Below are 25,924 nucleotides of genomic sequence, written 5' to 3'. Positions count from 1 at the left end.
ATAAGTACTCATAGATATATTTGAACATTGTTTGCATTTTTACAACAAGAATATATGAGTCACTGTACTATTATTTTTTAAAAGATTTTATTTATTTGAGAGAGAGTGAAAGAGCACAAGCTGGGGGAGTGGCAGACAGAGGGAGTAGCAGACTCCCCGCTGAGCGGGGAGCCCGACGCAGGACTCTGATCCCAGCACCCTGGGATCATGACCTGAGCTGAAGGCAGATGCTTAACCGACTGAGCCACCCAGATGCTCCTGTCACTGTATTATTTTTAAATGATTATTTGAACGGTCCAGAAGAATACCAAACAACCTGTTAATGGTTATTGTGGTGAGCAGGATATGAGGGAAAGAACATTCACTCTTACCTGTGTCTACTTAAAGAAAAGACACTATCACTGTATTTTTTTAACATATTATTTCTATTTTTTTATTTTTTTAATTTTATTTTATTATGTTATGTTAGTCACCATACATTACATCATTAGTTTTTGATGTAGTGTTCCATAATTCATTGTTTGCATATAAAACCCAGTGCTCCATTCAATACGTGCCCTCCTTAATACCCATCACCAGGCTAACCCATCCCTCCACCCCCCTCCCCTCTAAAACCCTCAGTTTGTTTCTCAGAGTCCATAGTCTGTCATGGTTCATCTCCCCCTCTGATTCCCCCCCCTTCATTTTTCCCTTCCTACTATCTTCTTCTTTTTTTTCTTTTAACATAATGTATTATTTGTTTCAGAGTTACAGGTCTGTGATTCATCAGTCTTACACAATTCACAGTGCTCACCATAGCACATACCCTCCCCAATGTCTATCACCCAGCCACCCCATCCCTCCTACCCCCCTCCACTCCAGCAACCCTCAGTTTGTTTCCTAAGATTAAGAATTCCTCATATCAGTGAGATCATATGATACTTGTCTTTCTCTGATTGACTTATTTCGCCTAGCATAATACCCTCTAGATCCATCCACGTCATTGCAAATGACAAGATTTCATTCCTTTTGATGGCTGCATAATATTCCATTGTATATATATACCACTTCTTCTTTATCCATTCATCTGTTGATAGACATCTTGGCTCTTTCCATAGTTTGGCTATTATGGACATTGCCGGTGTAAACACTGGGGTGCACATACCCCTTTGGATCCCTACATTTGTATCTTTGGGGTAAATACCCAGTAGTGCAATTGCTGAGTCGTACGGTAGCTCTATTTTCAACTTTTTGACGAACCTCCATACTGTTTTTCAGAGTGGTTGCACCAGCTTGCATTCCCACCAACAGTGTAGGAGGGTTCCCCTTTCTCCACATCCTCACCAACATCTGTCATTTCCCGACTTGTTAATTTTAGCCATTCTGACTGGTGTGAGGTGGCATCTCACTGAGGTTTTGATTTGGATTTCCCTGATGCCGAGTGATGTTGAACACTTTTTCATGAAGACACTATCACTTTAAACAGTACTCACTTTATGCACTGGTTCAGCAATGAATGAAAAAAAATGTCATTTACTTGAGGTATAGAGGGATAATTCTAACACAGGTGTGCATATCAGGGACTAGGAAAGGAAAAAGACAGATTATCTAGCGAAAGAAATGTAAAATAATAATAATAATATCTAACTTGGCAAAAGGGTATTGAAAATATTTCAGCTGATGACAGGAACAGAAGTTGGCACAACCCTTTCCAGAGGGCACATCTGTATTGTCTATCATGAGCCTTACAAACATCTATGTTCTATAGTCTAGTATTTCCACTTCTGAGAACTTAGCCTAAGAAAAAGATGATGCTCACAGCACTACTTTAAAAAATAAAAAGTGGGAAACAACCTAAACATCTAGTCAGAGAGGATTAAGTAATTAAATTATTTTTAAACCCTCATTGATTATTTACTTACAATATGCTAGGCATTGTTCCAAGGGCTTAACAGACATTGGTTCATGCACTCTTCTTTACCCGTGAGGTATGTACTGTAACTGTCTACCATTATGGGTAAGGAGACAGAGACATGAGTCATTCCAATAACTTGTCCCAGATGCACAGCTAGTGAGAAGTAGAGCAGGGAGGCACCTGGGTGGCTCAGTCAGTTAAGCCTCCAACTCTTAATTTCCTCTCAGGTCATGATCTCAGGGTTGTGAGATTGAGCCCCATATCAGGCACCATGCTGCTCATAGAGCCTACTTAAGATTCTGTCTCTCCCTCTCCCTCTGCCCCTCCCTGCCCTCTCTAAAAAAAAAAAAAAAAAAAAGGAGAAGTAGAGCAGGGAACAGACCCAATCAAGAAGATAAAGCCCACAGGACACCAGGGTGGCTCAGTCGGTTAAGTGTCTGCCTTCAGCTCAGGTCACGATCTCAGGGTCCTGGGGTAGAGTCCCATGTCAGGTTCTCTGCTCAACATGGAGTCTGCTTCTCCCTCAGCCTGCCGTTCTCTCTTTCTGACAAATAATAAAATCTTTTTAAAAAAAATTTTAAAAAGGAAGACAAAGCCCACAATCTTTTTTTATTATATTATGTTAATCACCATACATTATGTCATTAGTTTTTGATGTAGTGTTCCATGATTCATTATTTGCGTATAACACCCAATGCTCCATTCAGTACGTGCCCTTTTTAATATCCATCACCAGGCTAACCCATCCCCCCACCCCCTCCCTTCTAGAACCCTCAGTTTGTTTCTCAGAGTCCATAGTGTCTCATGGTTCGTCTCCCCCCTCCAATTTCCCCCCCTTCATTTTGCCCTTCCTTCTATCTTCTTCTTCTATTTTTTTAACATAAAATGTATTATTTGTTTCAGAGGTACAGGTCTATGATTCAACAGTCTTGCACAATTCACAGCACTCACCATAGTACATACCCTCCCCAATGTCTATCACCCAGTCACCCCAACCCTCCCACCCCACCCCCCACTCCAGCAACCCTCAGTTTGTTTCCTGAGATTAAGAATTCCTCATATCAGTGAGGTCATATGATACATGTCTTTCTCTGTTTGACTTATTTCACTCAGCATAACACCCTCCAGTTTTATCCACATCGTTGCAAATGGCAAGATCTCATTCCTTTTGATGGCTGCATAATATTCCATTGTATATATATACCACATCTTCTTTATCCATTCATCTGTCGATGGACATCTTGGGTCTTTCCATAGTTTGGCTATTGTGGACATTGACAAAGCCCATAATCTTAACCAACACACTAATCTGTATTAATTTGATGGAATATAAGATAGCCATTAAAGATCATGGAATATTACTGACATGGAAAAATATTCGTGATTTCTTGTTGCATAAGAATATATAATGCAACATAGTCTGTATAGTATAATGATACTTTGGTAGTGCACATTCATATAAAAACATAGAATTTTCTAAAATTAACATATATTCCTTTTGTAATCAGAATTAGACATAAAAGAACTTATTTTTAATCCTTCTATGAATGGTTAATGACATAATATAGTAAGCAAGAGTGAAAGGTGCCAATTGCATATATTATAAAATAGTGATCTCAAATTTTGGAGTCCTAAATCACCATGCTAATGGGCCTTTCCTTTTTTTTTTTTTTTAAGATTTTTTATTTATTTACTTGACAGAGAGAGAGACAGTGAGAGAGGGAACACAAGCAGAGGGAGTGGGAGAGGGAGAAGCAAAGACACACACAAGCAAAACACAAGACAGAGATATATAAAAATATTATCGATAATCCTCTGAATGTGGGATTTTTTTTTATTCTTATGTTAATCCCCATACATTACATCATTAGTTTTAGATGAAGTGTTCCATGATTCATTGTTTGTGCACAACACCCAGTGCTCCATGCAGAACGTGCCCTCCTCAATACCCACCACCAGGCTAACCCATCCTCCCACCCCCTCCCCTCTAGAACCCTGTTTGTTTTTCAGAGTCCATCGTCTCTCATGGTTCGTCTACCCCTCCGATTTCCCCCGCTTCATTCTTCCCCTCCCGCTACCTTCTTCTTCTTCTTCTTCTTCTTCTTCTTCTTCTTCTTCTTCTTTTTTTTCTCAATATATATTGCATTATTTGTTTCAGAGGTACAGATCTGAGTGAATGTGGGATTTAAGAGTAACTTTAATCTTTTTCATTATACCTGAAAAAACATTTTCCAAATTTTTCCAATGTAAATATGAAACTTTTAATATAAGAAAAAAGTTATTATTAATACTTATGTTTACACTTAATATATGTGTGAAGCAATACAACAAAGCTTTCTCTACTATATATAAATATATATGTATTTGTATTGTATTTGTAAAGTTGTGTTTTTTATTGGAAAAATACAAACACAGACAGTATGACGCCCCATATACTCATTACCCAGATTCAGTAATTATCAAGGATTTTCGGGAGGCAAGGACTTCAGTTTCTCAGGAAAGAGTTCAGAGGCAGGGCAGGGGATTAAGGTGAGGCAAGTGAGACCCTCTTCTCAGGTACAAAATTTAAGGTGGCATCAAAGAGCTCCATCATCAAGACAAATAATATTTTAACACATTTTTTAAAGCAAAGTCAATGCAAAAAAATCATGATGAACACCTATCAAAAATCTAAGGAAGGACAGGACCCCTCCCCCACCCTTGCAGGACTCACCCTAGTCCCAAGCCCGCCTTCTAAAAGGGGAAATGTGGGCAGAAGAAAAGAAGGGAAAGGGGAAGCAGAGAGGGAGAGCTTGTTGCTCAGAGGCAAGTCCTAGCCTAGGGGAGAGAGGAGCTGTTTGCCCAAAACAGACCCAGAGGATTGGAGAGGAGCTGGCCCCACAGGAGAGAGGGAGGCTGCCAGCTATCCAGGGATTAGTGAGGGGCCCCGGGAACAGACTGGTGTCTCTAGGCTCTGCCAACAGCCACATTTAACTGCTCTAATTATCTCTCATGTTTCCCAGGCCTTTAGGAAAATCATGCAGAACGCTGAACCCTATCATTTCTAGTAAGAAATTTTGCAATAGCACCATATTACAATAGAGAGGCATTTGGGGGCTAAACCTCAACCTGCCAGAGCCCCCATTTATGTCCACAAACCCCACAACATCCACCGTGCTTTTCACCAAATCCATTTACCGAGTACTGTGAAAATACATACATGAAACAGAATTTGTGTAAAAGGTATAAACTAAGGATAATTACAAAAATAAAAAATAGAGATTCAGTTCATCTCTTTACACCATCTGAGATGAAGACAGAGAACACTACCAAAAATGCGACTCCTAAATTGGGAGGGATTCTCCACAGATGTATATTTAAGACAATATGTGAAGAACCAAAAGAAGCATACGTGCTTCCTATTTTTAGCGGCATAGATATTCTGGCAAACAAACAAAACTAGAAGATGGTATGATCCTTATCCTGACAGGAAAAACTGTCCCCTCCCAGAGAAAATCCACAAAGTTTTCATGAACAGAAAGTTCTGGTGATATGGCCATTAACACCTCCTAGCCCCTGGTTTGAAAAGTAAAAGTGCAGAATTTCCCTAAAACTCACTGACCACCAAGTGACAGATTCTGACAAAAAGGAAACTCCCAAATAATACATTCCAGAAGAAAAAATAAACATCACTTCTGAGATTGAACCACAGCTCTAATATACTTAACATTTTCTGCACACTTCCCCCAAATTAATAATTATATATATATATCTGAAAGGAAGCAGACAAATTACTATTTTAACATAATTAATTTGACAGTTATTCATTGTTGTAAAATTATTATTGTCACATAGTCATATTTTAATGTGCACATGTCAATAAGGCAGGGCCAAGGATGAGGATTTTAAATAGTTTCAAGAAAGAAGACAATTAATTTTTATGATTGTTGCATAAACATTGCATTAAGTGTCAAAGGAACACATTGGAGAAATTCAAATGGCTTCATAAAATCGAAGAGAAGGAAAGTCATAATTACACATATCAGAGAATGATTGACTATTCTTTTGAAAGAATTCCTTTGCTGAAGATTAACAAACATTGATTGTTGCCAGAATGTTCCAAAATGTGCACCATAGGTGGGACAGGAGATAAATATGATTCTATGTTAATAGTTTTGTGTTTATTTTAATGTCTTAGAAATAAAATACTCGTGTTCCAAGCCTGAGATGCCACAATAGGTATTGCTTACAATGAACTTTTGTTTTAAAAGAAGCTTATACAGAAGGGTCTGGGGGCTCTGTCAGTTGAGCATCAGACTCGATTTTGGCTCAGGTCTTGATTTCAGGGTCATGAGTTCAAGCCCTGCGTTGGGCTCCATGCTGGGTGTGGAGCCTACTAAGTAAATAAATACATACATAAATAAGTAAGTAAATAAGTAAATAAAGTTTACATAAATGAGAAAATAACTAACTCCTGGGACAAGTATTACACAGATTAGAGCAGACATCAGTATACGACCCTTGTGGGTCCCTTTCCCGTGTACCTGCACACAGGGTCCCAGGACGCTCCTACTCCCTCCAGCCAAGCACTTGGGTTCTTTGTCCACCCCAAGCTTCTGATGCCAGTTTTGCCTGGGATCAGGTAGAGCTGGAAAAGCCTTAACCGATGTCCTTAACTCATGAGTGCAAGGGTATAAACCAGTTCTGTCCAGTCGAAATGGAATGCCATCCATCTGTGTCATTTGAAGTTTTCTAGTAGCTACCTTTCTACAAAAGCAAAAATAAACACATGAAATAGTTTTGATTATACATTTCATTTAACCCGTTACAGTCAAAATATACCATTTTGACATGTAATCAATATTAAAAATTACTAATGAGTTCTTTCACATTCTTTTTTTTGGGGGGGTACTGAGTTTTCAAAACCTGGTGTGTTATTTCACACTTACAGAATATTTCAGTTTGGACTAGCCACATTTCAAGGGCTCAGTGGCCACACATGGCTAGGGACTGCCATCTTAAACACAGCAGTTCTAGACGGCTGTTACAGACTGAATGTTCATGTCTCCCCACCACCACCACCACCACCAAAACTTATATGTTGAAATCCTAATTCCCAGTATGATAGTGTTTGGAGGCAGGGTCTTCGGGAGGTCATTAGGTTATGAGGGGGAGCTCTCAAGAATGGGATTAGTGGGGTGCCTGGGCGCCTTGGTTAAGCAACTGCCTTCGGCTCAGGTCATGATCCTGGAGTCCCGGGATCAAGTCCCGCATCGGGCTCCCTGCTCAGCGAGGAGTCTGCTTCTCCCTCTGACCCTCCTCCCTCTCATACTCTCTGTCTCTCATTCTCTCTCTCGCAAATAAATAAAATCTTAAAAAAAAAAAAAAAAAAAAAAAGAATGGGATTAGTGCCCTCACAGGAAGAGATGCAAGAAAAAAATTCTTTCTCTCTCTCTCTCTCTTTCTGTCTCACTTTCTCTCTTTCTCTGGACGTCTCTAGTTACTGGAGCATTTTCTCTCTCTCTCCGCGCCATGTGAAAATACAGCCAGAGGCAGCTGTTTGCAAACCAGGAAGAGGGCTCTCCCCTGCCTGACAGGCTAGGTCACAGAAATGACCTGACAGACTGCTGAGAGTCCCATCCCTGGAAGGAAGGAGTTCCATCTTTGGTCTCCACCAGGACAGGAAGGAAATGGGCATCTGATCAGTCTCTCGGCTTGAGAGGAAAGGGTATCCTCGTTGATGATCATACCAAGACTTCCCGCAACATGGGAGATCCAATTTCTCCAAAAGAAAAATGAACATTGATACCATTAAAATGCGAATATATTCTGGGCAGCAAGAAAATCATAAATATTCTCCACCAATATATGCCTTCTTCTCCAATATATTGATCAAACTTTCCCAAAAGTGCACACACACACAGAATTATAAAAATCCCTTTTTAAAAGGATCCCTAAGGGGGCGCCTGGGTGGCTCAGTTGGTTAAGCAACTGCCTTTGGCTCAGGTCATGATCTCAGGGTCCTGGGATGGAGTCTCGCATTGGGGTCCCTGCTCAGCAGGAAGTCTGCTTCTCCCCCTGACCTTCCCCCCTCTCATACGCTCACACTCTCTCTCTCTCTCATTCTCTATCTCTCAAATAAATAAATAAAATCTTTAAAAAATAAAATAAAAGATCCCTAAGGGGATGCCTGGGTGGCTCAGTCAGTTGAGCATCCGACCCTTGATTTCAGCTCTGGCCACGATCTCAGGGTCATGAGATCCAGCCCTGTATTGAGCTGGGAATGGGGCTCTGCGCTCAGTGCAGAGTCAGCTTGAGATTCTCTCTCCCTCTCCCTCTGCCCCTCCCCCCAACTTGTGCACACTCTCTCTCTCTCTAAAATAAATAAATAAATCTTTAAAAATAAATAAAATAATTAAAGGATCCCTAGGTTCCTTTAAGCTTTACAATTATTTAGTTGTCTTTATGTTTATGTCCTTAGTTACTAGGGCAGTTTTCATGTACTCTTTAAGGGTACTAGTTGGTGGATTGTGCTTTGTTTTGCCTTGTTTCTGTCAGGCCTCCGTTTTCCATTCCGTTTCAGCTCAGAACACAATGTTAGATACTATGGGAAGATGGAAAATAAATAGTAGATAAGTCTTCACTGGCATAAAATCTAGGCCTTTCCAAAATTTTTTTTACCAAGAAGTTCAAAATTATTTCTTTGCACTTACATCTCTTTTATCTCGTATTTCACCAGAAACACTTCAAGTGGGATCAGCTAGAGGAGCAAGGATCTGGGTGCCCATCTGTAATGGGAGCTCAGCCATCACTGGAAATGTGAGGAGAGGAGAAGCTGCTCCAGCACCATGCTGTCTCCTGGAAGGGATGCTGTGGTTAGTGAGCAAGAGGGAAGCAGGGAGCTGTGGTAGCCTTGCTGAATGGTCTCATAGTCCTTACCTTCCCTCTCCTCCGCTGATCACCTCCCACCAAAGAGACTGGGACCAAATAATTCCCCCACCCGCCCTCCAGCTGGGAGGGGCCAGGGGACCTCCATGCAGTAAGATGTGAGAAGGGGTCAGCTGAGAAATTTCTTTTTTTTTTTAAAGATTTTATTTATTTATTCATAAGAGACAGACAGAGAGAGAGAGAGAGAGAGAGAGGCAGGCTCCCTGCCGAGCAGGGAGCCCGATGCGGGACTCGATCTCAGGACCTTGGGATCATGACCTGAGCCGAAGGCAGACGCTTAACCATCTGAGCCACCCAGGCACCCCAGCTGAGAAATTTCTAAGAAAGGGCATCCCTCTCCCACGTAAGAGCAGAGAGCCCATTAGGACATTTCTCTCCTTCCCTTTAGTCACCTCTCTGTTTCTCATCTGTGGACACAGTCCTACCAACAAGTGAAGAGGAGAACGCAGGCCATTTGGAGAAGAATGATATGTCAAATCTACAGGCAATAGCCATGTGCTGACCGAGCTGGGGCAGAAGGGTGGGTCCAGCCTGGTCTCTGAGGACACAGGAAGCAGCAGATGCCTAGAACAGGCTCCCTGCACCCAGCTTCTTTGTAATCATCCACAGCTACCTTCCCACTTCTGTCCACCATGACTCACGTAGCCCCTGCAATCCAAGGGAACACACAGCTTTGAATCCTTTCAGAGGGACCGACTACTGTCCTCAGTATTCCTCCACTCCAGCCCCGAGCCTTCCTGGACATAAATCCTGAGCAAACGTCTACACACAGTCTGTTTGAAGGGACTTTACAGTATAATTGTTACCCAGAAGCTCCTCTTAAATATACATGAAGGGCAGAAACAAGCACGTTTCGATTCATGGTGTTTTCTGTTTCCTAAGGCGAACTTAGTCTGGCTTCCATAGCACTCACATGGGGAGGCTGCTGAAAATATCTGTTCTGGGCTCCCACCCCCATATATTCAGAGTCAATATTCTCTGCCCAGAAATCTGCACTTGTACCAAGCTGTGCCCCCTGAGATGGTGTGAGGCTGGCAGTCTGCCGCCGCGCGGAGGTGGGTGTTGTTCTAAGCATTCAAGCGTGGCCCAGGGAGGGAAACACAGAAAACCCAAGTCCACCAACTGCCCAGAGAAGAGAGACACACCAGGATCGAGGGCAGAACTTGAGGGTGCTGTTTGGGAAAGAAACACTCCACCAAGGGTAATCAGCAACTAGAAGTGGTTTATTGGTCAAAAGCATGAACAAGGTTCATTCTAATCAGTGCTTCTGGCTACATCCCTATAATTGCAATGACAGAAGATTCCTAAACTATAAACCAGTGGCTCTCAACCACAATCACAGGGGTGATTTTGTCCCCAGGGGACACTTGACCATATCTGCAGATACTGTTCGTTGTCACAAATGGGCAGGTCCTATTGGCATCTAGTGGGTGGAGGCCAGGGATTCTCTTAAATATCCTACAATACACAGGGCAGCCCCATGACAAAGAATTCTCCAGACCCAGATGTCAATAGTGCCGTGATTGATAAGCTATATTCATTTCCTGTGGCTACTGTAACAAAGCCCCACCAACTGGGTGGCTTAAAACAATAGAAATGTATCTCTCACCGCTCTGGAGGCCAGAAGTCCAAAATCAAGATGGCAGCCAGGCCATGTTCTCTCTGAAGGTTATAGGGGAGAATCTGTCCCATGTCTTTTTCTCGGCTGCTGGTGCTGCTGGCAATCCTTGGCATGCCTTGGCGTGTAGTTGCATCTCTCCAGTCTCTGCCGCTGTCCTCACACGGCATTCTCCTGTGTGTCTGTCTGTCTGTCTGTCTGTCCGTGTCTCTTCCCTTCTGCTGAGGACACCAGTCCTATTGGTTTAAGGGCCCACCCTTCTCCAGCAGGATCTCACCCTTACTTACATCCCCAAGGACCCTGTTTCCAAATAAGGTGAGGGGTAGTCTTCAACATATTTTTTTTTGTGGGGGGGATTCAATTCAACCCACAAGAGAAGCCAGGGCCTAAACTAAGTTATTCATGTGTCTTTTAAGCAGTTCCCAGGTAGGAGGCCACTAAGGAAAAAAAAAAAAAAAAAAGGAATAAATATGTGGAACTTATGTCAAAAATGAGCTGCTATGAGACCTGCCTGAATCTTCTTAGTCAATTCTGCTCATTTTTTTTTTCTTCTTCATTCTAGGCCTGGTCAGCCAAGTGCAGAGACCAAAGCCAACCTTTTTTCTTTTTCTTTTTAACTTGAGCTAAATATGCTAGGACACAGGACTAAAGAGTAATGACACTTTGAAGTGCTGAGTAAGTTTTTTTGGGAAAAAATATGTCATACACCTGCCAGCAAAAAAAAAAAAAATGAAGAGAAAGGCGAAAGCTCTGGTAAAAATCAAAAAGGAAGTCAGCTGTGATGTCTCAACCATGAAGTCCTCTTTACGAGGTGGGCAAGGAGATTAAAGTCAGTGACTATCACAGCACAACTTCCTTCTACCTTTGACACCTGGACATGGTTTTTAACACTGACTTTCTGTCCTAGGATGATGGGAGGTCGGGCAGACATTCATGCTGACCCAACAGGATCTCTGTTTCTCACACTTTTAGTTCAATTTCTGCTACGTGAATAGGAATTTGGGGACTTGCATGCCTTTCAAAAACCAGGTAAGTGATCCTGATACAATAAAAGCCGACTTTATTTTAGGCTGCGGGCTTCCTTTTGAGTTATTTATTAAGTTAGTGAGTCATTCAGGCACTTCTGTACATCAACACGTCCGTCTCGGACACTGGTTCTAAACAGCCCTGTGTGCCAAAGCTGAGTGTCCTCTCACTCCTGAAATCAGTCAGCAGAGGCAAGTGTCTCAGTGTCCTCTGCTCAACCACATCACCACAAACTTCGTGGCTTGAAACAATACAGATTCAGTATCTTATAGTCCAGGTGCCCAGAAGTCCAAACTCAGCCTCACTGGGCTAAGTTCAAGGTGTTAGCAGGGCAGGTTTCCTTTGGGAGGTGTTAGAACCCATTCAAAGGAGAATCCAAAGAACAGACATATTCCCAGATGAGGAATATTGGAATGAACATGCAAAATGAGGTTGGGGGCAGTTTCCTACTGCTATTGTAACAAACTACCACAAATGTCGTGGCTTAAAACACTAAGTGGCTTGTTATCTACCTAGAAAACTACCTAGAAAGCCTGAAAGATACAGTAGAGAAAACGTCCCAGAAGGTAAAGCAAAAAGACCAAGACATGAAATTAGAGAGAAATGATACATAATGATAGGACCGGGGCAGGAGCTCCAGTTCCAAATGCCAGGAGTTCTAGCAAGAGAACAGAGAAAACAGAGGAAGAAAAAAAAACTCGATGCAATGTCCCAGAACTCACAGCAGAGGACACTATTAGATGACAGGGCTCCTCTGGGTCCCCGTGCAATGGGTGGAAATCGGCACCCCCCGTCAACGTCATGAAATTCCAGGTTACTAAGGGACAAGGAAATACAGCTAAAAGCTGGTGAAAAAACAAGTTTTCATCTAAAAACCCAACAGTCAGAATGGCATCAGACTTAGGTCATCTGGGACTTGCGAAACACAGAAACAATGGAACAAAGCCTTCAAATTTCTCAGGGACAATTCCAGTTGATCCTCATTATGCCCAGATTCAGTATTTGGAATTTACCTACTGGCTCAAATTTCTTTTAACACTGAAATCAATCATGGAAATGTTTTCCTGGTTGTTCAGGGACATGTGCAGAGAGGGGCAAGAGGGACACCCAGCAGAGGTCAACCAAGGTGACGATCTGCCTCCTCATGTCAGCTGAGCCAGAGTCCTCATCAGTCTGCTTGGTGCCACATTCTATGCACTTTTTGTGGGTTTTTTGTTTCAAAGTGTTTAAAATGGCCCCAAGCTGGGCACCTGGCTGGCCCAGTCAGTGGAACACGTGACTCTTGATCTTGGGGTCGTGAGTTCGAGCCCCATGTTGGGCGTAGAGACTACTTAATTAAAATAATAATAATAAGGGCGCCTGGGTGGCTCAGTGGGTTAAGCGACTGCCTTCGGCTCAGGTCATGATCCTGGAGTCCCTGGATCGAGTCCCACATCGGGCTCCCTGCTCAGCAGGGGGTCTGCTTCTCCCTCTGACCCTCCCCCCTCTCATGTGCTCTCTCTCTCTCTCTCATTCTCTCTGTCTCAAATAAATAAATAAAATCTTTAAAATAAAATAAAATAAAATAAAATAATAATAATAAAATGGTCCCAAGCATAATGATGAAGTGCTGTCTAGAGCTCCTACATCCAGGAAGGCTGGGATGTGCTTACAGAAAATGTTGGTGTGTTAGATCAGGTTTGTTCAGGCATAAATAACAGTGCTATTGGCAGAGTTCAGTCCTAATGAATCAACAATATATATTAAATGAGTGTCTTTAAACAGTAACACGCATAAGGTTATGCACTGATAGATGGATGAAAATATCATGACCAGAGGCTCAAAGGGACCCAAGTCTGTATTTCACCTAGTAACACTGTTCCCTAATTCAGCATCATGGTAACTGTAGAACACAAAGGTAGCAAATAAAAAGAAGCAACTATAATTTTAACGTAGAATGAGGTGGGGTTTTTTTTAAGATTTATTTATTTATTTCAGAGAGAGTGAACAGGGGAAGGAGCAGAGGGAGAGGAAGACAAGCAGACTTCTGCTAAGTGGGGAGTCTGACTTGGGGCTCAATCCCAGGACCCTGAGATCATGACCTGAGCCGAAATCCAGAGTAGGATGCTTAACTGAGCTGCCCAGGCACTCCTAGAATAGGTTTTTTTATAGTACAATATAGCGAGATTTTTTTTTTCTTGCAGTGTATAGTTCTATGAATTTTAACACATGTATAGATTTGGATGACCACCAGCACAATCAGGAAACAGAACATTTCCAGCACCCTAAAATATCCCCTCATGTTGTCCCCATGTAGTCAAACCCTCCCCTCTCCTTTTAAACCCTGGTAAGCACTGATCTATTCTCCATCACTATCATTTTGTCTTTTAGAGAATGCCACATAAATGGGGTCACAATATCTAATATTTTGACACTGGCTTCTCTCACTCAACTCAATGTCTTTGGGATTCTTCTAAGTTTTTACATCTATCAGTAGTTTATTTCTTTTTATTGCTGAGTAATATTCTACCTAGCCTGGAATTTTCAACACTAATCATCATAAAGTAGGATATATGTGTTAAATCTTAAAATGTACCTCCCTTGTACTTCATCACAAGAATCTAGCACACCAAAAAAGGGGGAAAACCAAGAAGGTGAAGATGGAAGAGATATAGAACAAGATGGTCTGGCATGAGGAAGAAGCATAAGAAATCCTGGGAGGATGAGGAAGATACCATCTCAAGACCATCGGTGCTCAGCTGCTTTTCTCCAGATTGAAGAATCTTCTCCAAAAGATGAAATCCATAGAAATGGGCATGTGTTTGAATACCTTGAGAAGAGATTTACACAATGGGTAAGGACTAATTCAGATGAGTTAATGCACCAAAAAGTAAGCAAACAGAAAAGGACATTTTTTTTAACTCTAATGAAAACAAAAAGTTGTGCAGAACAGGAAATAATCAGAATATACTATGGCTCATCTGCAGCTAGTATTTACACAATGTAAACATTGAATATTTGTCTAAACATAATTACACTGTAATTCCTTTGGGGCCTGGGAAATAGTGGCGGGGAGATCACTCTTCTCCATAACGAGCCTTGGAGAATAACTTAACTCTTTAAACTGCATGCCTGTATCACATAGATAAAAATTAAAACTAAATTTTAAAACCTCACATGAAGAAATCAATTTTTTTTTTCTAAATCAGGGCCAAGAGAAAGAGAAAGCCCTTTCTGATAAAATCAGCCTTGAAGCTAGAGTCATAAATTCTCTTCTTTGTTTAAAGCCAATTCACATTTGGATCTCTGTCATTAGCAACCAATAGAAAACTGACAACTACCAAAGCTGCGGACCGTCCACCCCGGAAAGCACCTTCAGTCTTCATTTAGGTCCTACTTGAAAAGCGCTGATGGTGTTTGACGTGCTGAAGGTGGCCGAGAAGGTTGTCCACGAGCTGGAGATCCACTCCAGCAACCAGCCTAGGCGCCATGGAGCTCCTGGAGGAGTTGGGTGTTCCAGATGCCCAAGGAATATGTTGGCCAAGCCAACCAACATGGAGTTGGTTGGCAGGAGGGGGGGGTCTGGCCAGAACAACCGTTGGTCCATTTCCCAGTAGCGGTTCCACTCTCTTTTTATAACTTGGTTACTGCTCTGCTTTCCCAGCTGTTCCATTTTGGTGAATTTAGGCGAGCCACAGGGGATTGCTCCAACCATGCCTGTGAGATCTGCACATGGAATCTTCCCCACTATTGTGAAACAGGATATTTCATCTATGTGTCTGATTGGACTGGAAGGCCATTTGCATTATCACATTTATCAATGAGAGGAAAGAAGATGTTTGCTATTAGAGCCTTAAAAAATATATATTAGTATTGGAAATTTCTGAAAGGTTGTTTTAAAAAACAGTTTTCTATTTTTATAAAACCTCCTTGTGCTAACAATGCTTTTCATTGATGGTACCTATCAAATATGTGACAAGATCATCACTAAAAATATTTGAATAGGAATTGCGTATACCCACGTGAATCATGAAGTCTGACATACAAAAGTCATGTCTTTGGAACAAACTCAAGTTTCTTGTATAAAAACCGGACACTTGGGACGCCTGGGGGTCTCAGTCCATTGAGCATCTGCCTTTGCTCAGGTCATGATCCCAGGGTCCTGGGATAGAGTCTCACTTTGGGCTCCTTGCTCAGCAGGGAGCCTGCTTCTCCCTTTCCCTCTGCATCTCCCCTGCTCATGCCCTCTCTCTCTCTCAAATAAATAAATAAAACCTTTTTAAAAAATAAAAAATAAAAATCTGACACTTTACAACAGGAACTTTCGTAAAATTCTAATACTTAATTACTTCCGAAAATTTCCTGTTTTATTTTTTACATTTTAAGGGAATAACATAAAGAAATATGATTCATTTTCAGGGGCGCCTGGTTGGCTCAGTCGCTTAAACATCTGCCTTCGGCTCAGGTCATGATCCTGAAGTCCTAGGCTCCAGCCCCACATCCGGCTTCCTGCTCAGCGGAAAACCTGCTTCTTCCCTCTCCCTCTGCCGCTCCCCACCCCCGCTTGTGTGCATGCTCTCTCTCTTTATCTCAAATAAATAAATAAAATCTTTAAAAAAAGATTTTAAGCTTCCATACCAATGCCTCAAAATTTCTACCAGTTTACCCCAGTGTGCTAGATAATTATTAGCATTTCAATCATGTACTCTGATGCAAAAAAAGTTGGAAAGAACTGGCTGAAATCAGAAGGACATTTATTATTATAGTAACAAAAAATCAGAAGGGAGGCAGTATCAAAGCAGTTTCAATGGCTCAGTAACATCAGCAAGAACCCAGGCTCCTTTTATTTTTGCTCTTAGCACCCCGGCTTCCACACCCAAGCTCGCCCGCTGAGGTCCACAAGGCAGCTACCGTAGCTCCGCAAACCAGGTCCACTCCTGAACATACGGTGGGAAACAGAATTTCAAGTGGGAAAAAGAACAGAATGCACCTGGTACAAAAGCTTGGAGGAGCTGCAGTTAAGTCGGTACGGTAGAAGATATTGGCTGCGTCTGGGTCCCAGGACACCTTTGTGACCCCTGGGATTGGGGGCTGGGATTAACACTATGTGGAATGGGGAGAACCTTTGCCAAAAGGAAGACGTGGAAAGAAGTTATCCTGTTATCAGAAGTAAGAAGGGGATACCAGGCGGATTCCAAAACAAAACCACCAAACTCCACTAGAATTAGCTAAATAATAATAAGCTCAAGTAAAGCCTAGGTTCCTAGATCTCCTTGGTGATGTATCATCTGAGCCAAAGTACAGAATTTTCTGTGGCAGACAGCTGTCTGTCCATCAAAACTTGCTCCACCTCCAGCCTAGAGTTGTAGTTTACAAGGGGTTGCCCATCCAGGGACTACACTTCCCAGGCTGGCCCCCTGGTAGCCACTCGAGACCATGTGACTAGGCTCTGCCAATGGCACATTAGTCGGAAGTAGGTGTGTAGAGTCTTTTAGGCCAAAGGATTTTAGGACATGAGTGGAACTTCTCCGGGTGCAGCTGTGGGGGATGACAGAGTCACAAGATGGAGGGGGTCCAGGCCTTCAAAGGAGACCTTGCATCTCAGACCTGAGAATAAGCAGTTTCTATGACTTCAAAGCTTTGTATTTGGGGGATTATTGATTTCAGGAGCAAATGTGGCCCTAACTAAAATACTTTCCAGGACATTATAATGAAATCTGGATTATCAATACAATTGTGATATGACTACCTTTTGCATTGGCCGTGAATGCGGATGGAAGAGCATTTAAAAGTAGCCCACATTTCAAGATTTTTGGCAACTCGGAAAGAGTATGATGTTATCTTTGGCGGGATCTGGGTGAAGGGTACATGAGAATTCTCTGTACTATTTTTGCAACTTCTTGTGGGTCAAACTATATCAAAATAAAAGGGTATCCAAAATAAAAGATATCCAAAAAAGGTTAAAAAAATATTTTTTTCAAACTTCCGCCAACAGCTCTGGATTCCCACAAGAAGGGAAGGGTCTCAGTTTCCCCTTCTGTAAAAAGAGAACTAGATCAGTAGTGTTCAAAGCATAGTGTCGCTAACAGTGTTCCAACAGCTCAGCAAATATCTGATTTGAATTTCATCTTTAACATATAATTAATACCATTTGAAAATACACACCCAAAAATGTTACATGCTAACTTTTAACACACTGAGGACCCCAGGAGGTTCACTTTCAGATTCCCTCTTTGACATTCAAACTTTGGAACAAAGTGTCTCCTTTACCATCTATGCATTATATTTGAACCTCCTCTGAGTCAATAATTACATAGATTGTAACTACATTGTTTTGGTTTCTTGGAGATGGGCATTAAGAATTTGCTTTAGTTTGCTCAAATTTAGGCCTGTATCATAATTAGAAAAATGCAAATTAAGTCTACAACTTAGCATTTTTTACCCATCAGATTGACAAAGATCAGAAATGCAATAACACTGTGGGAGTGAGTATGAAACCCGTGCTCTAAGTTACTGATGGGAGCTCTAAGTAGCACAACCCCATTGGAATGCATCAGACCTTTAAATGCCCTTTGACCTAGCAGTTCTATTTTTGGAAATTATTCTACAGATACACTCTCTCCCTTACAGATATAAAACAGACATAGATATTTGTTGCAGCTTTGTTAGTAGTAACAAAGAACTGGAAACAAACTAAATGTTCATTAACAGGAATTGTGTGTAAGTACATTTTAGTATATGTATGTGTACAATGGAAAATTGAACCCTTCCTAAAGCAAAGAGGCAGAGCTAGACCACCTCTAACCAATATTTTCCAAGATACATTGTTATGCCCAAAAAGTGGGGTATAGAATGTTGTTTGCATTATAGTGTAATTTGGACAAAAGAAATGGATGAGTATACATAGCCTTTTTTTACAGATGTAGGAAACCTCTGAAGAACTCCCAAGAAACTGGTAATATAGCAGTTGCTTCCTAAAAAGAAAGTGGAGGGCCCGGGGGGGAGTTGAAGGGTACCATCTTTTCCCTGTATACCCTTTTATACTGTTGGAGTATTTTCATGTTCCTGCATTAACTATATAAAAGAGTGAAAAAAAGCAAGGCCTGTGTCTGCTTGCTCCTATGAAATCACCTAAGTCAATGTAACTATTAAAACACAGGTGTGCCACCCTCAGGTGCCAGGCAAGACTCAAAGCCAACTCTCATCAAAATAATTGGTTGTGTAATCACCACTTAATGCACAACGGGTTGAGTCTTGATCATATCCTATTACAGAGGGGTTTTGCGCTTCTTTTAACTTTCAAGTTTTTCTTTGTTGACTTTTATGTTTATATAAGGATTGCAGGTAGTTTTTGAATATTGTTAGTGAATCAGCTTTGGAATAAATTTTTCCCCGGTCCCCTTCAAAGATTCTGGATCAGCTTTCACTGATGAAGCCAGGAGGTGCCCGCTAGAGTTACCCAAGGCGTGTCTCCATGCTGCGTGCTGGGACCACACGCCCTGATATTCTGTTCCAGTACATCTGGGTGGTGCCCGAGCATGTGTTTTCCCCGCAAGTGCCATGGAGAGTCCGAGGTGCTCTCCAGTTAAGAATCACCTGCAGCATCCAGAAGAGCGAGACTAAAACTGTAAGCCCCACAAACTTACTGCAACTATGTCAGGCATGGTCCAATCAGAAAAAGAGAAGCAACTCTGAGGATTTAAGTGTAAATTTAATGCAGGGAATTTGATACACGCAGGATAGGAAGAAACAGGCTGGCTTTTCCCTTCCTCCTGTTAACCAAACCTGGCAGGAAGCCAAAAGCTCCCAAAGCCTGGAAACACAGATAGGGGTCAGCTGCCCCGCCAAAGAGAGCTGAGCAGGGGAGGCAGGGAATGGATCAGAGACCAACAGACTCAGGGCCCCGCCCCCCTGCTTTGGTTAAATACACAGTGGAAACCTTGCGCCGCAATTTTCTGGGTAATTTTGACAAACTTTGAGTGGAGAGGTAGTTGATAGGAGTGCCTTTGGAAATGCAAAGCTCTGAGTTAGCTGTTCCTGTTAGCCTTTGTCTGAAAACTAAGAGAGGTCTAAAAATATTTGCACACCAGTTACCATACAATTTCAATGGAAGGAATAATTTTTCTGGATTTGGTCATCATATCACACTTCCGTCTGTATGTTTAACTAAAAAGGGAAAAGTGCTTCCCAAAGGTTTGCTTTAACAGCGATCTTCCAAAGGAACTTTGATAACTATCTATCTATCCGTCACTTTTTATAAATCAGGCCCCGTTATAGATGCTGGTTACAACAAGGAAGAAAATAAACAAAAGTTCCTGCCCTGAGAACTTACTTTTTAGTGCACTATGCATGATCGCTATAGGAAACTACATTTGTTAAAATGTTTACTATGGAAGGGGCACCTGGGTGTCTCAGTCGATTAAGCGTCTGACTCTTGATTTTGGCTCAGGTCTTGATCTCAGGGTTGTGAGTTCGAGCCCCACATGGGGCTCCACCCTGGGCATGGGGCCTACATAAAAAAAAAAAAAAAAGTTTACTATGGGGAAAAAATTGATTACTTGAAATTATGAACTATCTTGTTAAGAGAAGGGCATCTTTGCTCACAAAACTTATGACAATGAATCCAGTGATTATGATCTTGTGATTCTTGTTATGATTTATATTACCAGAATTTAAAGATGTGTATTCTCTTAATAATTTAAGAAAGTATCTGAAAATCTCCTTCCAGAAATTATTTAAGTAAGAAAATAATTCTGATGGATTGATTTCGAAGCACTACGCAAATCTCTGTTCTTCTACAGTTTATGCTACCTGCCCTCAAAGATTCTTACCTGAGATCATCTTTCATTGGCCTTCTGACAGGAGGAAATCTATTTAACTTTCATGAGATTCAGTTTCTACATCTATAAAATAGTGATAATAGTGCCTATCCTTCTGTTGTTCTGGGGATTGAATGGCAAAGTACAGGTAACACAGGTAATTCCTTGGCAGAGATTTTTAGTCAAAAGAAATATTTAAACCATAGGAAAGGACAAATCCCTTTTTCTATCAGAAACATATTGGAGGGGTGCTCGTGCTCTCTCCTCTCTCTCTCTCTCTCTCTCTCTCTCCTGAATAAATAAATAAAATATTAAAAAAAAAAAGAAACATGGGAAATTTGGATAAATTCAAACACATGCAACACAAGGGCAATGATCTAGGGAACTGACTCAATCTTTTTTTTTTCTAAGATTTTATTTATTTAAGAAAGAGAGAGCACAAGTGGGAGAAAGGTAGGAGGAGAAGGAGAAACAGACTCCCCGCCGAGCAGGGAGCCCGATGTGGGGCTCGATCCCATGACCCCAGGATCATGACCTGAGCTGAAGGCAGATGCTTAACTGACTGAGCCACCCCGGCGCCCCAAAACTCAATCTTGATACCAAGAAGCAACAGAGAGGAGTGGGGACTAGGGTAAACTAGAGAGGCTAGGAGAAGTTTCATCAGATCTGAAGAAGTTTCTCAGATCCAGGCAAGTGTTACCATACACATATGATAATCCAGGCCTGGATTTGCCAGATCTTTCCATAAAAAAAAAAAAAAAGGCTTTAAATCCCAATTTTTATCAAATATAGAAATGTAGAAGTGGGTTACTCACTGAAATAGAGCTTTTTTGGAATAATGTCCCAACACTGGTATAAAACTGTGCTGCCCAAGACAATAGCAACTAATTAACATGTGGCTTCGGCGCCCCTGAAATGTGCCTGGGTTTCAGTGAAGGTGTCTTGTACCGGATACACACCAGATCCGAAGACTTAGTTTTGGATTGTAAACTGTTAATAATAATATTAAAATATTGATCATTTTTTAGAGGTGCCTAGGTGGCTCAGTCAGTTAAGCGTCTGCCTTTGGCTCAGGTCATGATCCCAGGGCCCTGGGATTGAGCCCCGTGTCGGGCTCCCTGCTCGGCGGGGAGTCAGTTTCTCCCTCTCTCTCTACCCCTCCCCCTGCTAGTGCTCTCTCTCTCTCTCTTGCTCTCTCTCAAATAAATAAATAAAATCTTTAAAAAATAAATAAAATAAAATATTGATAATGTTTTAATATTGATTACATGTTGAAATGTTAATAATTTGGATATATAGGATACATAAAAAATATTAAAATTTTTTAAAAATCCCAATTTTTACGAGAAATTTAGCATCTTTTAAGCATTGGCAACAGATTTATATTTATTCTACAATCTAGATTTCCAACATGTAGCAGGATTATATCTACAACCTACAACCTACAACCTACAACCTACAGGAGGTTGGCCTTTGCTAAATTGTATTCTATTAACTGAGAAGTAGTCAAAACTTTAAGAACAGTAGGAACCATGAGCAGGCAAAGGCTTTTTAAGAAATGTAATTCTTACTGAGAACTTCATCTGGAAGGAGCCCATATTGAGGAAATGATCTGAAAAGAAAAGGAGAGGAAAAACCCTTCCAAATGGTGTTAAGACAAGTTATCCTAGGAGCTCTGTTCAGGATGGCTGGCATAGATAAGGGGTTCATATGGGCCAATAAAAAAAGCCAAGGGTATATTACTTATGATATCTAAAATAATTAACATTCAATAGCATATCAAATAAATTATGATGCAATCCTATAATAAAATATTATACAACCATTAAAACTAACAGGAGCAGAAGCTTGCAAACACCAAGAGCATCACAGTCACCCAGGGAGTTTATCAAATGTTCAGATGCCTAGGCTTCGTACTAGTGCATCTGAAGCAGAGCTTCCACACATGGAGTTGGGACAACATCTCAGGTGATTCTAATCACCAACCGAACTGGGAAAACTCTTCAAAAGCCAATTATGAAACAGTATGCATAGTATTGTGTTTGATGAGGATTCGACTCCACTGCATGTGAAAGAAACACCCCACCCCCATGCACGAACACACATACAAGTAACAGTAGCTGAAACAAAATAAAAGTCCATTTCTCATGTAAATGAAGCCCAGAAGTAGGAAGTCCAGTTGACAGGTCCACAAAGAAGTTAGGGACCTGGGCTACTTCCTTCTTCTTTTTTTTTTTTTTTTTCCTTAACATATATTGCATTATTTGTTTCAGAGATACAGATCTGTGATTCAACAGTCTTGCACAATTCACAGCGCTCACCATAGCACATACCCTCCCCAGTATCTATCACCCAGCCACCCCATCCCTCCCACCCCACCCCCCACTCCAGCAACCCTCAGTTTGTTTCCTGAGATTAAGAATTCCTCATATCAGTGAGGTCATATGATACATGTCTTTCTCTGTTTGACTTATTTCGCTCAGCATAACACCCTCCAGTTCCATCCACATCGTTGCAAATGGCAAGATCTCATTTCTTTTGATGGCTGCATAATATCCCATTGTATATATATACCACATCTTCTTTATCCAAGATGTCGATGGACATCTTGGCTCTTTCCACAGTTTGGCTATTGTGGACATTGCTGCTATAAACATCGGGGTGCACGTACCCTTTCGGATCCCTACATTTGTATCTTTGGGGTAAATACCTAGTAGTGCAATTGCTGGATCACATGGTAGCTCTATTTTCAACTTTTTGAGGAACCTCCATACTGTTTTCCAGAGTGGTTGCACCAGCTTGCATTTCCACCAACAGTGTAGGAGGGTTCCCCTTTCTCTGCATCCCTGCCAACATCTGTCGTTTCCTGACTTGTTGATTTTAGCCATTCTGACTGGTGTGAGGTGGTATCTCATTGAGGTTTTGATTTGGATTTCCCTGATGAACACTTTTTCATGTGTCTGTTGGCCATTTGGATGTCTTCTTTGGAAAAATGTCTGTTCATGTCTTCTGCCCATTTCTTGATTGGATTCTTTGTTCTTTGGGTGTTGAGTTTGATCAGTTCTTTATAGATTTTGGATACTAGCCCTTTATCTGATATGTCATTTGCAAATATCTTCTCCCATTCTGTCGGTTGTCTTTCGGTTTTGTCAACTGTTTCTTTTGCTGTGCAAAAGCTTTTTATCTTGATGAAGTCCCAATAGTTCATTTTTGCCCTTGCTTCCCTTGCCTTTGGCGATGTTTCTAGGAAGAAGTTGCTGCAGCTGAGGTCGAAGAGGTTGCTGCCTGTGTTCTCCTTTAGGGTTTTGATGGACTCCTGTCTCACATTTAGTTCTTTCCATCATTTGGAGTCTATTTTTGTGTGTGGTGTAAGGAAATGGGACCTGGGCTACTTCCAACTCACCACCTGACCATACCTAGAGTATAACTTCATTCTCATAGTCCAAAATGGCAGCTGGAGCTCCACCCATCACATCTTCTTTCTAAGCAAGGGAGGCAGGGAGTGAAAAAGAAGTGGCAAATGGCTATGTCCCCTGTTATGTTTAGGAGATTTCCCGGAAGTTACATCACAACATTTCATTTACATCACGAGAATGTAATCATATAGCCATGTCTAGCAACAAAGGAGGCTGGAAAAAGCCTTCTTCCAGGAGGCCATGCACTCAGCTGCAAATCAGAAGTTCTGCTACTAAGAGAATTTAAGGCAACCAATGTTGGGTACATGAACAGCAATCTCTACCAGAAGTATAATATTTATATGGTGAGTCATATTGATTTGAACCATATGAAATTAACATTTTTAAGTTAAAATAGACAAATATCAGCAATTCATTTGAGTCATTCTATTCTATTTCTATGGAAAAATCTAAAAAGATATATAGTACATATGTGAATACTGGTTGTCTCTGGATGGTGAGATCTCAGGTAGCCATGTCTTATTTGTGTAATCTTTAAAAATAAGGATCATAATATGTACACAAAAAGGGAGATTAAAAACAGCATGTAAATTAAAATCATATTTTTATAAAATATATGAACACAACTTGTGTGTTTATGAATATATATACATACACAGACACAGAGAAAAGAAAGAGTTTCAGTATATATAGCAATCAAAATATTATTTCTGGGGGTGTGTGCCTGGCTCAGTCAGTAGAATATGCAATTCTTGATCTTAGGGTTGTAAGTTCAAGTTGCACATTGGGGGTAGAGCTTATTTTTTTTTTTTTAGATGTTATTTCTGGGTAAGGGATTATAAATGGGTCTTATTTTCTTTCTTATATTTTTCTGTATTTTTTCCAAATTTCTAACAGTGAACTTGCAATACTTGTACAATAAGAAAAGCAAATATAGGAAGAAAAAAAAAAAAAACAAGAAAAGAGGAAATTTTGAAGCCAGAAAAAAAAAAAAACCAGTGCAATGATCTACACATACAAGAGAAAGTATGGCTGGGCATAGTAGCAAATGTTCAAAATGGAGCTGATGGAAACATACATAAATTCATTCAACAACAAAAACTGTATTGAGGCCCCTGTGTACCAGACCCTATCCTAGGCTCTGGGGATACAGGGTTAATAAAACAAGCCAGATCTATGCTCTCCTGGAGCTCACAGTCGGGTGGGAAAATAGATAATAACCAAGTAAGTTAAATAAAAAATAAATAAATAAGAAGAATAGCAGGGATTTGTTGCCTGGTTATATGAGGTAGGCACTATTGTAAGCACATTATACATATTGACTGATTTCCTCTGAAAAACAATTTAATGACCTTAACTCAACTTACAGAAAATTGAGACATAAAGCAGTTGCCCAAAGTCACCCAAGTAGCTCGAGGATTTATATGGTGGTGGGATAAGCAGACTCAAGAATCAATTGGTAAGGTCCAGGCTTATACTCAATAAGAATTACCTGAGGCACTTGGGAAATATATGTAAATTACCAGGTCTTGCCCTAGGAAATTCTGCAGTAGGTCTAGACGGGGACTTGAGAATTTGGTTGTTCCCAAGCCCTCTAGATGTTTCTTCTCTTCAGGCTAATATGAAGAATACTGCTCTCAGCACAAGGAAGTCAGAGTGGGGCTTACCTCTCTGGGCTTGGGGAGCTGGAGTAGCACTGACTGGGAAGGGTCATGAGGCTGGAAACGTTCTGCACCTTGATCCAGGTGGAGCTTACCCAGGTGTGCACATATGTGAACATTTATCAAGCATTCAAAAATAAACATGGCCCTAAGCTGCAGTGCCTCTCTGGATCATGTTAGCTAGGGATAGGTATAATGAAGGTGATGTGGTAGAGTGCCAAGAGGAGTAGGTGCTTTAGATATGGGACAGGAAAAATTGCCCAGGGGAAAGTGACATTCCATTTGGCCTTGGGTGAGAAAGAAGCCAGGCCTGCAGAAGACCAGGGAAAAGCAATCCAGGCAGAGGGAGGAGCAGATGCAGAGCCCCTGGCGTGACAGCAAGAAGGCAGGTCATGCCGGCCTGAGCAAAGCAAGAGGAGAGCTGTAGATGGGCAGTGGGACTGGTGGGCAACGGCCAGTTCACATCCCGCTCATTCCTGCCAATCCCTCAGGTTGGAATTGCCACCCCTATCCCCCACCTTCAAATATTGCCTGCTCTCGATTATTACCTACTCAGAGGCCTTCCTTGACCATTCCTGTGGTCC

This window comes from Mirounga leonina, unplaced genomic scaffold, assembly GCF_011800145.1.
Source record: "Mirounga leonina isolate KUSES-001 unplaced genomic scaffold, KU_Mleo_1.0 Mir_195, whole genome shotgun sequence".
Lineage (NCBI taxonomy): Eukaryota > Metazoa > Chordata > Mammalia > Carnivora > Phocidae > Mirounga > Mirounga leonina.
The sequence above is the reverse complement of the archived record's forward strand: the minus strand, read 5'-3'. Positions refer to the sequence as shown.